This window comes from Ostrinia nubilalis, chromosome 20 (assembly GCF_963855985.1).
Source record: "Ostrinia nubilalis chromosome 20, ilOstNubi1.1, whole genome shotgun sequence".
NCBI classification, from domain to species: Eukaryota; Metazoa; Arthropoda; class Insecta; order Lepidoptera; family Crambidae; genus Ostrinia; species Ostrinia nubilalis.
Genome location: NC_087107.1, coordinates 14,156,362 through 14,173,866, shown reverse-complemented (window position 1 = coordinate 14,173,866; position 17,505 = coordinate 14,156,362). Strand labels below are relative to the sequence as shown.

Below are 17,505 nucleotides of genomic sequence, written 5' to 3'. Positions count from 1 at the left end.
TGTGAATGCGAACACATTTTTAACAAAAAGCGCCTAATCGGGCACCCAGGGGCTTTGAACTTTGTAAGTGAATATTTAAACTTGGACAACAATAGACAATATTATAGGTGGATGGATGAGTACAATAGGTATTTTGTTTAGGAAATTAATTAATCGTCAGTGTTTTTCACATAAATCTTCATATTTCCTGCCTGTGCAATATTTAGCTTCTTACTATAATATCTTTTAATACAGACTTAGTTTACAGGCTACCTTTTATCTACATGACAGGATAAAGCTTCAAAAAGTGTACATCATACATACGAACTTTCATTAATTGAATTAAAAATATACTATACGTAGATTAATGATGATTTTAATAGACTTTTGTGTTCATGCAGCTATTGTAACTTAAAAAGGTCAACGGGTTCAGGTACCAAAAGGTTGCTGTTAACATCAAACAAGTTCAGGTGTCGACAACAGCCCCGCGGCCTGGGCCCGCTCCTGGCTGGTGCAGCCCGGAGACGTCGCGAGCGTCCGCCCTCGCACACTTGCACTCTTGGATATCTATTCTCTTTCTACTATCGTTAGCGATATAACTATAAAATAATTTTGTATCTCTGCACAAAAATACACCTAGTTAAAAACAGAAAAAAAAGACTAAGTTCTGTAGAAACTGCACTCTCACATTACACAATAAAAAGCTCTCGTTTGGTTCCTTACAAAATTAAATGAATCAAGGGGACTCTAGAAAAGCGGCAAAAAATTAGGTAGAAATTATACTATAGGAATTTACTCATTGTCGTCATTTGCCTCGGTTATACAGAATATAGTGTATCCTACACAGCAACCTGAGCTTGACATACTGATTTCAGAAAAACTTAAAAAAAAATGGTAAAGCAAGAGTTGGTTCTATTCCCATCTAGGGCAATTCGATTTTTTCAAGTTTAACGTTGAATGAAGTAGAAAAGAAGCGTTTCGATTATTACTAGCGCCGACCGCGCGCCGCCCGCGCCTCGCCACAGGCTGCGCCCGCCTGCGCTGCGCAGGACAACCCTTTGTTGCGTCCGGTGCGTTCGCGTTCGTGTGTAAATAAACAGCATTCGTTTTTAAATAACGCCGAATCCACGTCACGAGTTTGACCCAATTTCGGCTTGAATCAATTCGGAACGTCCGGGTTCGTGGAGGATAGTCGCGTGTTAAATATTTACTTATCTACAAAATATGGGTTAAGTAATATTGCTTTGATGGGAAATGGGCCAGGGTGAGTTAGCTTTATAGAACAGCTGTACGGATTTGAGGTTGGTCGTGGTGTGATTGATACCAATTTATTGATTGATACAAATATACATATGACGACCATTGTATTCATTAATATCAATACTTGTATTATCAGTGTTTCGAGTCCACTGAGCCCTGCCCGGAGACTCTAGCGTCCGCCACACGCATGTCCTCTTGTCATTTTGTAGAGCGCGTAGTGTGTTAAAAGTGAACTTGTTTATTAATGTAGAACAGGCACTATTCGCTTGTCTTGTCGTATAGGTATGGAACTATGGACAAACAAGACCAATGAATTACTTACTACTGACAAACCGCGACTCTACCTACCGGATGCATAAGCAAGTCCGCCCATGCAAAGAAAAAAGTCTTAGCTTTTCATAAAGCGATATAACGCTTTCTACTTCCTCATAATTATGCAGCTCCACCTACGCTTATTGGGAAGAAATCTATAGTTTTCGTATTGTTAACTAAATCTTATTCAAAACAATTTGCTCAATCAGCTTAGTGGAATGAGACATCTAGCAGTTATTTCTGAAACTACTCGTAAACGTGTGTAGATCTTTTGTAAAGTGTATTGTGTAAAAATATTTGTCAATATAAGAAAAACGTAATTATATAGTAAATAAACTTATAATATAAATTATAAGTCAGTACAAAAAAACTCATTTTTTTTAGTTAACTTCAGTTCCTTCATGTCGAAAGCGTATTTCGTAGTCGTAGCCATAGAGTAACTTGTCGTAGCTCTACAATAAAGTTCCTGAAACCACCAAAAGATGTCGTTCTGTGGCAGTGTCTTATTTACCTCTACCGCTGTAAAGAAATGAGTTTTCTTTCTGGAGCTCTACAATGGTTTCTTGTAAAATTATTGTGGAAATGATTCCGCGTAATAAAGCGCGCTTTCATCTTCGGCACAGATTTGATATTAGTAGGTACCTACGTGGGACACTATTTAAGTTGTGAGCCTAACTATGAAAACAAAGTAGTTTATTATTAAAATGGTATTGATTGCGTTTATTGGTATAGGTGTACCAGAATCTCATGGCAAATGGGGAAAATAAACTTTGTTGAGTGCAATACTGGGGAAATTGGATTAAACGATCTTGATACTGTTTAATTTTTATTTATGACTAATATTAATGAACATGAAGTACGAATGCCTACCTATACATTTTAGGTATGTGTATGAAGAATGTTGTTATACATCGGGTTTTTAACATAGGAACATGTCTTGAAAAATAAGTAAACCGTATATTACTGTAAATAATTTTATTAAGTATCATACTTGTCGGCGCCGGACACAGATGCTGCAAATTATTATTGATGATTAATAGTACCAATCTTAATATTATGTTATCTGTAGAAATCTGTAGAGCGGAAGGTTTGTGATTCCTAAACGTAACACCCGACTGATGCGCAGAAAAAGATAACTGTCAATCAGTTGTGTCATGTCAAGTGTGAGCAGGCGGCTGCGAGCGAGGTTATCTTTGAAAGCGTATTGAGTTTGGTGGAACGTTAAATTGTAGGAAAAGTGGTTGTCAACCATCCAAGATATTATCTCCTTGCCCGTTAACCCACGCCCATGGAGATTCCACCCCTAGAGTTCCTTCTGATAGAGACCCAGTGCCTTTATACTTATAACTTATCACTTCATTCAGAACTAGAAAACGATTCTAAGAACTCCACTTGCATTTCTTGTTCTTCAAATAGATGATCAAGTTAAAGAGGTATTAATATAATATAAATCGCTTTTTCAGCATTTCAATTACTCGAAAAGCAAGTTGCTTGATAAAATCTTTTTCAATTTTCTTTACATGGTCATAACATTTTGACCATTCCTCTGCACCAATGCATGAAATACACCTGAAAACCCCGATAAAGCAGCTATTAAGTAAGAATAATATAAAAATAAACATAACCCTCCTTCTGACGCAGGTAATAAACTAAATGTAGGTAAGTATCAAAACATTTCACTCCAACTTACTGTCAACTCAACGACGCGCATTAAAATCAAAGATTGACTTTGAATTATATGCCTTATTTTCCTAAACACTTTGAAAACAATATGACGTGCTTGAGTTTTTTCGTCTTTTTCACAAAAATAACAAATAGGCATGAAGAGATTACAAAATTTCTGCAGCGGCTGACAGATCTCTTGATTTACTTTGACAGGTGACAATAAAGCCATAGACAATGGCCATATGAAAAACACACTTTTCCAATATTTTTGTTTGCCATGAGATTCTGGTACACCTATATTGTCTTTCATGATTTATGTACTTTTTAATGTGTCCGAAACACTTTTCATAGCATTTTTTCCACTCAGCTTGAGGCACCTCCAAAGCATGGTTTTTGACCGCACCGACAGTTGCTTCTGGCTACATAAATCGCTGTTCACGCATTTAATTTTAATATATGGGTACCAAAAGAAGTGTTTAGATTCCAAGCAAAAATTTTGTAGCGTTGGATCTGTTAATTTCATATTTTGAGTGTTCAAATAGTCAGTTGTTTGACGAGACGTGTAAAAGCTCACATTTTCGTCACGAATGGCGATTCGACTATGCTGGTCAGTTTCCCTTATTAAACTGAAGACTTTTGGAAAAAAAGTGGCTGTTTACTATTAAGAATTAACCATTCTAAATTTCTCTAGTGACGTTTCTGTCATATAATCGGACATTTCGGAAAAATAGGCGACCGTAAGTTTCATGGGACATGGGACTTTTGTTGGAATTTGTTCATCTTAAAACACCTCCATAGTCGATAGCTGTTTATTTTCAGGATCATTATGCATAGATCCTTAATTCGTCAACTGTCACAATTTTAAAAACGGCTTTTAAAGCTTTTTAAACATATTTATCAAACATTTCCAAGGACTAAACGACACAAGCGTCCTATAGAGCGTTTGAAAAATTTTGTGACATCCGTAAAGAAAAAAACGTATTAACCATAATATGGTCATACAATATTTTATTACTGCTAGTGGAATTAATGCTTAGGATTATCTCAATCCTACGATATACCACATGACGAGGTTTCTTTTCCATTTTTCTGACAACATCAATGTTTTCCGCCACTATTAGTCATTTTGGACGAGTTTCGCAAAGTTCACTGGTGAGCCAATGGCATACAATACTATACTTCTTAAACTAGCGTTTTACAATGGTAAAGGACAGATCTTAATCACCAAAAGTGAAATTTAGCTAACCGCTTCAGTTTTGTATTGATTAACCACGTCGAAAGTCATAATAAATCTTCGCGCAAAAATTTCCGCAAGTCAATTCCATGTTTTTGTAGTCAAGATAATTTTCAATTCAATGTTAATAATACAAAACGTGCTCAAATGATAAAAAGTTTTGAATGCGGTTGTAGTCAAAAATGTCAAACTTTTCATTAAAAGTATCAGATGTCGTCTAACAACACGTTATGTTGTCGAGGCTCACAACTTAAATAGTGCCCTAGTACAATATGTCCTTCGGGCTGATAAATCCAGTATCATCTCATCACATTCAAGCAAGCAAATGAGTTGCAGAATTTTCTGCGGAAGATTTTCACATTGCGGTCTTAAAAAATAATGAATATGAAAAGTTGACTTTTTGCAGGTTTCTATTATATTTATTATTTGTGTTTAGTCTGAATGTATAATCTGCAGGTATGAACATCTACCTGTGCCTCTACCTAGTATGTCCCGCGCTACTTAGTTGCTAAAGAAGTCTGATGATAAAGTTTTGGCCCAACTAATTTGTTACGACAAAAATAAACCTATTTGCTGCCGCGGTCCGCTCGGTCCACGAGCTCTAGGAGTTCAATTGGAATCAATCTAATGTTGAGTGGCGGAGGAGCGGCTCTGCCGTCGTTCTCTAATGAGTCGGCAATCAACGCTACACGCTCCTAGCACCCAATTATTGATACCTATTAAACTAAGTTCATAGACCTGATTTTAGGGATCTCTGGTGAATTCTCAATGAAATGTTTAAAAGATATGTAATAGAGTATCACACACAAGGTTTGATATAATTTACGTTTGGCAGTGCAGGATTAGACTACTTGGTGCCCTGGCCTTGGTGGTCTACTCTGTGTGCCTACCCCCAAAACTAGTTTACAAAAAACGTTATGATTGAAATGCGAGTTTCTCGGGTCTTAAATTCGCGGAAAATAGTTTATGATCTTAGTCACAAAAAAATTTTTGATTCTCGTTTTGGTCCCCAATACGTGATGCAATAAACAGGACATTTGCATCAGAACTAAGTATTATTCCAGAGTTTACTAGTCGCCCGTTTGGTGTAGTGGTTCAGAACGGGCTACTATATCGAGAGGTCCCGGGTTCGATTCCCGGCCGGGCCGGGAAATGATGAATTTTAATTTCTGTGACGGGTCTGGTCCTATGTATAATATGTATGTTTTTACAAAAAAAAAGTATTTAAGTATGTTTATATCCGTTGTCTAGTACCCATAGTACAAGCTTTGCTTAGTTTGGGACTAGTGGCGCAGTGTAAAATGTCCAAGGATATTTATTTATTTATTTAGAAGTCGCAGGTTCGATCTCCGCTCAATAAAAACATTTGTGTTTCCTCATTAGCTGAGGAGGAAGCAGTTTGGCCCGTTCCAACTGCAGCGCTCTATAGACGTTTGCGTACATTCGGAAATAATTTATTTAAAGTGATGGACACCCTTTTTGACGTACCTATTCCTGAACTTCGTAATGAAAACCAAGCAGTGTGCATTGCATCATCGTTTGTTCCAGGTTTATCATTATAAATATTACTTAATTCCTGATAGTGTACTAACAGATTCGGCGCGCGCCACGAGACAGGTGGGATCAACGGCCCAGAAGCGCTGCAGCTGGGAGATAACGCACGCGCAGGAACTCATGCGTGCGCGGCCTCTGCGGCTCCGTGCATTTGCCGAATTCTGCACCGAAATAAATGTTTAACATGCTCTCAACTTGAATAAATACTTAGGTAAATTAAACAATAATTCATTCTATTAAACATTTAAAATTAGATGGTTCAAAAATGTTAAAATTTATCTAATTTTATTCTTCTCATGTAAGCGAGGGTGCATATTTTTTGTAAAAAAAAAAACCACCTACGACTGTTTCTCAGAACCAAATAAAGATATTTATTGATTATACTGATAATACTTACTGGCCTATACCTCTCTCAATAATAACAATAACGAATATGTATCTTATCAATCGGTTGCTATTGATAAGTAGCTAGCTAATCTTAATAAAAGTATCACAGGAAGCTATCATACATTTATCAATTTCAAAATCTATTTATTATTGACTACCTGGGACACTTTGATTGTCTATAATTTTACCGAACTACGTTACAGTTATCGTTCCAAAATACTGGACTGTCCTGTCGATGACATTGACAGTGGGGCGCCACCGTCCAGTGGCGGGGCAAGACCTTTGATGTGGGCAAGACAGATTTCGCGAGGCCTTGTTCTGTGGCGACCTGTAGGCCTAAGATGCGCGCCGCGATAAGCGGTTATCACGCAATTTTATCGATTTTGCCCATACATTTTGACGTCGATAAAATTTATCACGGCGCGCATCTTAGGCCTACTGAAGACGGATTTTATGAAATAATAAAAAAACGGGTCAATGGTCTATTCATTGACAGTTTCTGATTTCTTGATTCAGTGATTATTTTTAAAGGAATTTTGCGCCAAAGAATAATGTTTGTCACTTAAAACCGTGTTGTTGCTTAATTTTGTGTCTGATTATGGCTGAATTTGTTTGGAAAAAATTTTTTTTTATCTACATTGTTTAGCTATCAATAATATTTATATTTAATAGTCAATGTTTCAAAATTTTTGATGCGCGAGGCCCCTTGTTCCGCGAGGCCGTAGGCGGTGGCCCACGTCGCCTACTAGTCCAGTAGAATTAGCTTTTAAATCGGAAATAATTCCTACAAAAGATTTTATTGTTTTAATGGCTTCATTGGTTGCCCATTAAAACTCTCCTAAGTTTTCGACTTCGACGGAGTTGTGCTTAAGTGGTGGGGGCCCCCGAAAGAGGCATTCTTTCGGTTTTCCGGTTATACCGCGTAAAGGACTTACCCTATCAAAAAGTGGTCTTCATGACGGTTGAAGGGCACTTAATCCTGCATTGAATAAGACTAAATTCATATGTTTTGGACAAACCGTTCTCGCGCTAAAGTTCGGCAAAGTAGAAAATATACGTATAATTAATGACCCTCTCCACGTCCAATGGTTTGTTACCCACAGGCTTCCAAGTCTTGAAAAGGGCCACCTCAACCAGTGCAACCCTATCAAGGCTTACGAGCTTGATGCGCCTATCCTTGTTCGTCCCAGCCGTTCCTTAACTGCGGTTGCTGCACCTCTTCCTGGCACTCACCTGAACGACTCTGTGTTACCTAATGTGGCTGCCCCTCTTCCTTGTATCCTCCTGCATGACTACGTTGCCTAGCCGTATGCCTGGTCTAAGGTTCGACGCCAAAAATCAACAACAACAAGTTCATATTAAAACGCTGAAGAGTTTTTTGTTTGTTTGTTTGAACGCGCTAATCTTAAGAATTACTAGTTTGATTGAAATCATTATTTTTGTGTTGAATAGCTCATACATTGAGGAAGGCTATAGGATATATACAATCACTCTACGACTAATAGAGGCGAAGCAGTAAAGAAAAATGTTGCAAGCACGGGAAATAGTATTTAAACTATTTTCACTCGTACGAAGTTGATTTTGTGGCGTCGAACCTTGGACCAGGCATATGGCTAAGCAATGAAATCGTACAGGAGGGTACAAGGAAGAGGGGCAGCCACATTAGGTAACACAGAGTCGTTCAGGAGAGTGCCAGGAAGAGGTGCAGCAACCGCAGTTAAGGAACGGCTGGGACGAACAAGGATAAGCGAATCAAACTCGTGAGCCTTGTTAGGGTTACACTGGTTAAGGCGACCCTTTACAAGGCTTGGAAGCATGTGGGTATCAAGCCATTGGACGTGGAGAGGGTCATTAATTATACGTATATTTTCTACTTTGCCGAACTTTAGCGCGAGAACGGTTTGTCCAAAACATATGAATTTGGTCTTATTCAATGCAGGATTAAGTGCCCTTTAACCGTCAAGAAGACTACTTTTCGATAGGGTAAGTCCTTTACGCGGTATAACCGGAAAACCGAAAAAACGCCCCTTTCAGGGGCCCCCACCACTTAAGCACAACTCCGTCGAAGTCGAAAACTTAGGAGAGTCTTAATGGGCAACCAATGAAGCCATTAAAGCAAAAAATCTTTTGTAGGAATTATTTCCGATTTAATCAATTTTTGTGTTTAATTCTACTGGCCTATACGCCTTACGCCGCCACTGCCACCGTCAACACCGGATCGCTGGTTCAGATTTTTGCCATGTTGGAAACCATATAGTTGAACGATGGTAGCGCCCCCCTGTCATTGAGTTTCGTGGGACAGTTCAGCGTGGGTCATCTATACAGCTATTAGAGTGCCAATGCCAAAGTTGTAGGATTACTTTGAGGCAGATTAGGAACACTTTTGCAAGATTTGTCATTTTCATAGCACGGCCAGAAAATAAAGGTATACCTACACTTATAGCTGTGCTAATAGCACTATCTTGTTTGGAGCAACCTATGAAAAGTTGTAGGATTACTCTAAGGCAGTGTTTTTCAACCTTTTTCATAACGTGACCCCCCTAGCATGAAAAAAATTTTTGCGACCCCCCGACCGTTCACTTTTTTTTCATGCCTTTTACAAAGATGTTGTAGGGACCGAATTCTTCAATCTATACAACATTTATGCATTTGCATAATTAGATTTCGGATAAATGTAGCTTTTAAACTTATCTGGCTTTTTTACTGAGGTAGTTTTTACGACCTCTCGCGACCCCCCTATAGAGGCTGCGCGACCCCCCAGGGGGTCGCGACCCTCAGGTTGAAAAACACTGCTCTAAGGCTTTCTTTCTGAAAGTGTAGAGAAACATGATTTTTAACAATGTGAAAATGAAATACAAACTTCGAAAATCGTGGATATCTGGTCAAAATCAGATTGAAAGAAAAAACTGGATTAGGATTAATTATGAGGAGCTGAGGGCGAAGTACTTAATTTAGTAAATGTTGCTTTTGACTAGCATTCAGATACCAGACGTGGCGGCTAGGGTACCGATGAAGTTTTAATCGCGGCATGCGCAAAATTCATTGCACATTTAAATGTTGGTATATCGGTGTGGTTCTTGCAAATTCACGTCCACACGCGCAAGATAGCGTAATCTCGGGCTAGGCCGCGGCGCTCCGCGCGCTGCACCCGCTCTATGATCGCTTCCCGCCTTTTTTGACAGTTGGTTGTCGTATAGAGAGGCGCAAACACGCACGCGCGCTCGCGCCCCGATGCGTTCCGATTTACCGTAAACTTTTATCAATCCATAACTCATGTCGTACAAATTTTATTGAAAGTGAAATGTACAACTAGGTCTTATCGACAGAAAGTGCACTGTGTCAGTGATACAAGGAATTTATTACTATCGTTTTTCATCCTAAACGGGGCCAGTATAATTCCGATTAGATAAAATAATTTAAAGGCGATATTTTGTCATAACGCGACATCCGTCACAAGCGCTCTATACGGTGAATAAATTACGGCATTTTTATTTATTATAATTTACATTCTGTTATAATAGTGAATCGTAGGTACTTACTAAGTAGGTACTATGTAGGTGTATATTCAAAATTCATCTGTACCGCGCCGTATAGGAAAATGGGAAAGTGTGGTTAAATTATTACAGCATTCCGCTAAGTTAATGTTTCTTTTAAAGGAAGGTTACAATAACCTTCCACGCGTAGTCGCGCAAAAATATCGCGACTCTTTGCCTTATTCACCTACTTTATTTTCCGTATTATCCTAAAAACCTACAAGTAGGTACCTACTTACTTACCTACTCGTAGGCACAAACAATAATGATCATTGAGCATGACGTACTACCTTGAACTTGATAGAACTCTGTCAAAAATATACGTACCAGCAGAGCTATAGTATATTCAGTGACAATGCATTAAAATTCCGTTGGAATTACTTAGTGGTAAAGTCTATGTTTTGCATAACTAACTGATGGTCGAATCGCATCGATCCACCCGCGCTCTTCCGCCCATAGCCATATTCGACTGCTGAGTGGGTCGTGACGATTGTAAAGTTAGCATGACAGTATTTAGTCAATTTCCAACGGTACAAACAATGGCTAAGTGACACGCGGTGCGCGGGAGTCGAATGCGCGCGCCTGACCTCACAAAGCATAAACAAAGGTTCAGTGCTTTATTCATTTCTGCCCTCAATGGATACCCTACTTGCCTACCTATTTAAAATGACAAAATTTAAAGATGAATTTAGAATACAAGGGCTCTACATTTTTGTGTAGGTACTAAATACTTATTTAATGGTCTGCGAATGACTAAGTAACTAAGCTCTCTGAAATAACACTAAAGTAATAGGCACATACTCGTATTATTATAAACAGCTATAATATACTCTCAATGGATGAGGCACGTTTAAAATAAACCTAAAATGTCAGTTAAACATAGCCCAATACTCAGTGGCGAAGCGAATGCGCTCGAGTGCGTCATCATGTAATGATTTTGCTGCTAGAATTAATCAAAACGTCGTTTAGGATAAAAAGGGCTAAGACGAAATTGCTCATAAACTTATTCGTTCCTGGTGAGAAGTTTAACTACTACGTAATCGCTTGCGTCACTCGCCTGCCTTATGCGCATGGCAAGAGACAAGAGTCGTCCGACCATCAACGGCGATAATATCCTCATGTTGATAAAACGGAGCCGAATATGGTAATTACTAATTAGGGTACTTGAAGCAAAGATTCAATAGAAAATATTATCGCTAGAAAAGTAACAGCGTGCGAAATTGCAATCCACGATTTAGTGAAGCGGAGTGGTGCTTTAGTGCTCTAGTTATTAAAGCGGTTGCGGCCGCGCTGCCATCTGCTTCTGCACCAAGTTAATGACCGTTGAATTGAGATGCGAATGTAGTGCGTCCTATTTTTACGCTATTTGGAATAAATGGTGTGTGCCTAATTTTACTCCATCCATTGCCTTTCTTAGTAGGTTACACTACACACTACGAAAGATAGTATGTAATAATTTAAGAGGCTATTAAGTTTTGTAAAATGGACTGAATCGAAACTGCATACATAAAGGCATTTAACCATAAACTGTACATAAGTACTTACCCGATTTGAAAACGAAAATATTATGTAAGTAATATTTATTTATTGAAAATCTTTATTGCACACACACATTTTTATTAATATAGGGTAAACTACCCAGTTATTGGCCAACGTCAGTTATTGGCCATACTGCACTTTGTCGGCACAAAATAAGAAACGGGGCAGGTCGGGCCATCTGTATTTTTTATAAAGAACTGCTTTATTAATCAGGTTTCATTTTAGTTCATTTTTTTCCCGTTATTGACCATAGTGCCAATTCTAACAGCATTTTTTTGACAGTTGGTACCCGGACGCCCTCGGAGAAGTATTTATGTAATGTATTTGTTAACGGACGGATTTATTTAAAAAATCGTAATATGGAGTAGTTTTCAGTGTTTTGCAGTGGTTTGCAGTGCTATTGTGTTTTTTAAACGGTAAGTTTCAATATTACAGTATCATATTTAGAGTTAATCTAATAAAACCTCAGTTTTGAGGGGTGGCCAGTAACTGAATGACAATTTGTATTTATTTTTGTTTATTGGCCAGACCGGCCAATAACTAAATTATTCTATGCTCATCGAATTTCTGCGGAAATACACCGTATTTGTAATGTTTTTAAAGTTTAGTATCTACTGGCTAGAAATCATTTATTTCTATCCATAAATTTCAGTTACTGGCATAGGTGGCCAGTAACTAAAAGCAAAGTGTCAATAACTAAATTAACCATTTTTTGTTTCACAGACATCCATTAAATAAACAAGATTGCATCAAAGCGACGAAAGTATTCTCAAGAAGATCTTCAAGGCCTTGAAGTTTATAGAAAACGACAAGCAGCAAATATTTTCAATGTGCCAAGAAGTACCAAAAAACACTGAATTCGCCCAAAATGCAGGACAAACGCCAAATAGAAAGACTACCGTTTGCGCTTACTTCCGTATCATCATTTCAGCCATAGGACGTCCACTGCTGAACATAGGCCTTCCCCAATGATTTCCACAATGGCCGGTTAGAGGCGGCCTGCATCCAGCGCCTTCCCGCTACCTTCATGAGGTCATCGTTCCACCTTGTGGGTGGACGGATTACGCTGCGCTTTCCAGTACGTGGCCTCCACTCCAGAACCTTGCTGCCCCATCGGCCGTCAGTTCTGCGTACTATATGCCCTGCGTATTGTCTGCTATGTCAGCGACTTTAGTTCGTTTACGGATCTCGTCATTTGTGATTCGTTTTCGTAGAGATTTTTGCTTGTGCCCTATCAAAAAGAGAATTATAGAATGTAATCAATGCCAAGAAAAGTAGGTATCATTTGAATTGTATTCCAATTGCTCATAGAGTGTATGTAGGTACCAGAACAGGATGACGATTCCTTTTTGTGTCATTTATGATGATAAAGTTAGAGTAACACTGATTCATCTGATGATGAAGTGGATTATTTATTTGCTGCTGTCTATAAAGAAGCCAAAAAACAAGGGCTTGATTAGATAGTTTTGTTTTTATTTGTTTATTTGAGACTTATATTGAAACTATAGCTCCTAGGTTTGAAATATTCACTTTGTCTATGAGTAAATTATATTGTTTCACGACTGATCTCATACAGTTTTAGATAACGTTGTGTTTTTCATGTTATATTGATTTCTTTAGCTGTAATACATTATTTTTTTCTGTGGCCAGTAACTAGCATGCATATGGCCAGTTACAGAATTTTATGGCCAATAACTAGGATTATTCGTATGTTTTTGAATTAAATAAAAATATACATTCAAAAAGTGTTTAATTGTACTTCATAAAGCCATAAGGTTAAAAAGTAAGATTTCCTGGTCAATTTGATGTCTGTTTTTTGTTAATAAGTTATCGCACTAAGAAACCGTAAAGCTTTGAAGTGGCCAAGAGGCTTAAGTGGCCAGTAACTAGTCGATTTACCCTAGGTACAACAGGCGAGCTTAATGCCATGTGGCATTCTCTTCCAGGTAACCAAAAATTAAGGCAAAACAGAGAATTTGAGGATGCGGTGTAAACTATTTTACAATTAACTATGTACATAAAATGTATACTGATATATATCTAATAATACATAAAAAATATTAATATATTATGCCTATTTATAGTTAGTACTTACTATGTAGTAGAGAATACCAGGGTATAGAAAGAAATACAGTTTGTCTATAAAGTCGTGACATAAAATGAGGGCGCTTTTTTTCTTCATGTAGCAACCCTATACAATTTGACCAAATGAGTTTGATACTAGGGCAATTTAGTTAAGAGTAGATTTTTCTATCCTTAGATATCTTTTGACTGATAAATAAACTTGTCATTTTGACATATTTTCCATACTAAAACTGTCAATGTGCCAATCTTATTCTTCAGTTAAAAGTTATCCGACGATTGAAAAATCAGCCCTTAACCAATTTAGACGACGATTTTTTTTTCTGTTTTAATACAATAGGTACCTATGCTTATGAAAGGTTTTACCAAGCATTTTTATTGCATCAGCATAATAAAAAACGCATCATACATATTTAATAAGGACATTTATTAATCACTTTCATCATCGGATTCCAAATATTCGATGTTAAGAAAAGTTTCGTTGCCACCTTCATAAGTAACGCTGACATCACTCACATCATCTTCACTGTTGCTATTATCGCCTAAGCAAATAACCAATTGTCTTGGTACAGGTCCATAACTATAATGGAAGGCTCATGAAGATTTGGTATTAGTTTTTCTTTAATCCACTTCGTAAAGTTATGCGCATTCATTTCTGAATGGTAGTCTTCCAAATTATTTCTGTCAGTGAATATGAGGAGGCAGTTTGAAACAAACCCCTTTTCGCTTCCAGCATGGACTATGATGTAACGCTTTCCTTTGAAAATGTCTTTTGTTTGATGTTTAGAGATTGCGAACATTTTGTGACCTGGTGGAAAAATAAATAGATTCTTGTTAGTGAAAATTTTATAAAATTATACATCCATACTAATATTATTAAGAAGAAAGATTTCATTGTTGGTTTGTTTGGATGGGGGTTTAAGGGGGTATAAGAGGGAGGGGGAGGGTGTAATTGGCTTTGAAACTACTGGACCGATTTGAAAAAATATTTCATCATTACAATCTAAAAAAAACTGCTTAACATAGGCTATATTAATATTATATAGGTTACCATATATGAAGAATGAATATAGCTCACATCAAACAAAAAACATGCAAAAGATGAAAAAAATTATTTACCTACCTCTTTTTGTACCGTGTAAAAAAATTATATTTATTGGCGCAGAGCACAAATATTAAAATTATCCATTTCTTTCTTTGGTTGGCCTTGCCTGTGTTTCCCAGGAATTCTAAATTTTCCATTATTCTGAAAACCTTCATTAACTATGCGCCTAACCGTACTCTCTGATTTTCCTGAAAAAAAAAGTTCAAATTTTAAAGGGATGGAAAGAATAACTACAAAACCTAACTAATATTATTTATTGTTAAATATTTACCAACAAGATATCATTTCACATGCACTCACATTATAATCTAGAGCTAAATCATAATCATAAAAAAATATTGCAACAAATTATTGTTTTTGTAGACAGACAACTTGATGTGAAAGTGATGTCATACAGTTATCAATGGCCAAAGCGAACGGGTAATATAGATATGAAGCAATTAATTCAAATTCAAAACTCGTAGAAAACTTGACTGAATTGATGTATCAAATGAAATGGTCGTACTACAATATATCCTACTTACAATGAAAATTTAACCTAAAAATGTCCTATGTAAACAATGCCTGTTTTGGTCACCAAATCGCAAAATGCAGTAAATTTGTTACTTTAGGTAGATTATAAACAAGCAGTAACACGATTACGTACCCGTCAAAGATGCTGTTCGCCCTTAAACATCATCCAAATCCCACAAAATTTGACCAGCTTGGTACTCCGCGGAACATTGCTGGAAAACTTTAAAAATCACTTTCCGCGTGGCACTCCAATTTACTTTACTCATTGTTTATACTTTTCTTCGTAGCTGAGTAATAATTTACTGGAGATTAGTCAAACAATAAAAACCACAAAATGAAAATCGTTCCACAACTTGTTCTCGATGACAGCTGATGTACATATGTTTGGTGAACTTTGGTGTTGCCAGACACATGAATAATGTTAGTTCCTCAAACATTCATGTCACGACTTTATAGACAGACTGTACAAAGAGATTCAGGAATCTGAGAGACCGAAAACCAGTGAAACCAAAACGGTTGAATGATTTCCACATATGAAATTAGTTAATTGGTGTAATTATTGAAATGCAACTATTATACATTCACAAGCCATTGAAAAGTTTTGTCAATATTAGGACTAACTATAGGTTTTAATTGTTTTTTTTAAGTGTCAAAATTTTCATTCGTTATATCCGTCAAACAAAACCTATGAAGTATTTAATGAGTGTTTCTGTTTATTTAAACTGCAACCTGCAAGGCGTGAAGGATGTCCGCAGGGCGCGCAGCGTGTGCGCCCGCGCAGGTATGCAAGTAGGATGCTCCCCGGCGCACTATCGCCTCAGATTCAAAGCCAGTTGTCAAGGTGAACTACATTACCTAAAAATAACCAATAGCAAACTATGTTGGTTGGTCTGAAAACCGCAAAAGTGAAAGTACCGGTTATTGTATGGTTGTTGTTTCGTCACAAAGCACTTGACTCTAGGTTCGAATTACGTTTACTTAATGAGCCTTTTACTTTTACTGGACAAAACACTGGATAAGAAGTATAGAATTTAGACAGTGCAACGCAACGTGGTAAAAGGTTATTACAGATATTTTTTAGTCCTCTATCTAATTAATGGAGCTGGAGCAGAAAGTTAGAGAATAGATCAACTCTTCTACAGGCAGTATAAAAACTGTTTAACTACTTACCTAATAAAAATAACGTTAATTAAAATTAGATTACAGTGAAATGTCAAAGTAGGTATTTATTTAGGTACACGTTTAGGTAGCTAAGTAAACCTGTAGTTAAGTACATATTTCACTTTCTTTAAAATTTTGCAGTAGGTTACTTATTATAAATCCTACTTACTAAACGTCCCTAAAGTTACAGATGATGTGTGCGATTATGTTGATTGCTTTACTTTTTGTGATCAAGTAAAACATAATTTAATAATTGTCGTGTAGTAAGCTGTAATCAGCAGCAAATGCGTGATCATTATTCGAAATGCCATTGAGTGAAACGGTGAAAACTTACAATGTGTGGTGCGTAAATACATAAAAAATACAAACAGTGCGCCGTGTAACTAGTGCTTTTAAAGAGTCGATCGGGTCGTGCAAGTGAAGTGAGCGCCCGCTAAGAGCGCGAGATGGCGTCCCAGTCACCATTGATGGGGCAACGTAAAGTCACGTGGGTCGTCGAACTAGGCGATGCACCGGCGTATGCGCATGCACCTTACGAAAAACATGTCAATCATAGCAAATGTAAGTATTTACACCTACTTACTCAGTAAAAAAAGCTTTGTTTATTTTCAAAACAAAAAAATACTGTTCCAGGCGCCCGCGCCATGAACTCATTGGTAAGTATAATCTCTGTGGCACTCTGTGGCCATATCTTCGCGCGCCCGCCCTGGGACACACCGTACGTTCCCGGTTCGTTGAAATTATGGCACGATTACCGCGTCTAAGGATAATGTTTATGTAAAAATTATACCTACCTTTTTACGATGACACAAAGAAACGCAGCACAGCGCCGTCAGCTCAGCCCAATCCACAAAAATATTATTATTGGAAGTAGGAAACACAAAAGTACAAAACTATTTTGTGTAGGAATTGTAAGAAAATAAAATTCTGCAACCGCAGGTATTTTTTTTGTTCGAGTTTTTTTTTAGCATTATTTTCTTTCTTTTGTAGGAAAAGGCATTATGTTATACAGCAAGCAAAGTATTAAGTTTTAAATTCTTAATTACATAAACTGTATTTAATGGTAATATTAATTATTAAATCATCTGATTTATTATTTATAATAAATGAATGATCTTTCTTCTCCATTTCCCTAAATTTTCAGTCAGGATGTTGCACTTATCTAACCACTATCTAACACT

The 17,505-nt window shown here is 37.2% G+C and overlaps 1 long non-coding RNA gene across 1 annotated transcript; it reads right to left on the bottom strand.

The window, feature by feature from the left end:
• Window positions 1-13,951: 13,951 nt before the first annotated feature.
• Window positions 13,952-15,694, bottom strand: LOC135081808 (uncharacterized). The gene is made up of 3 exons (XR_010259280.1): window positions 15,297-15,694; window positions 14,669-14,838; window positions 13,952-14,353 (listed from the first exon to the last, which is right to left on the bottom strand). It is a non-coding gene; the product is annotated as an uncharacterized LOC135081808 (long non-coding RNA).
• Window positions 15,695-17,505: the final 1,811 nt, after the last annotated feature.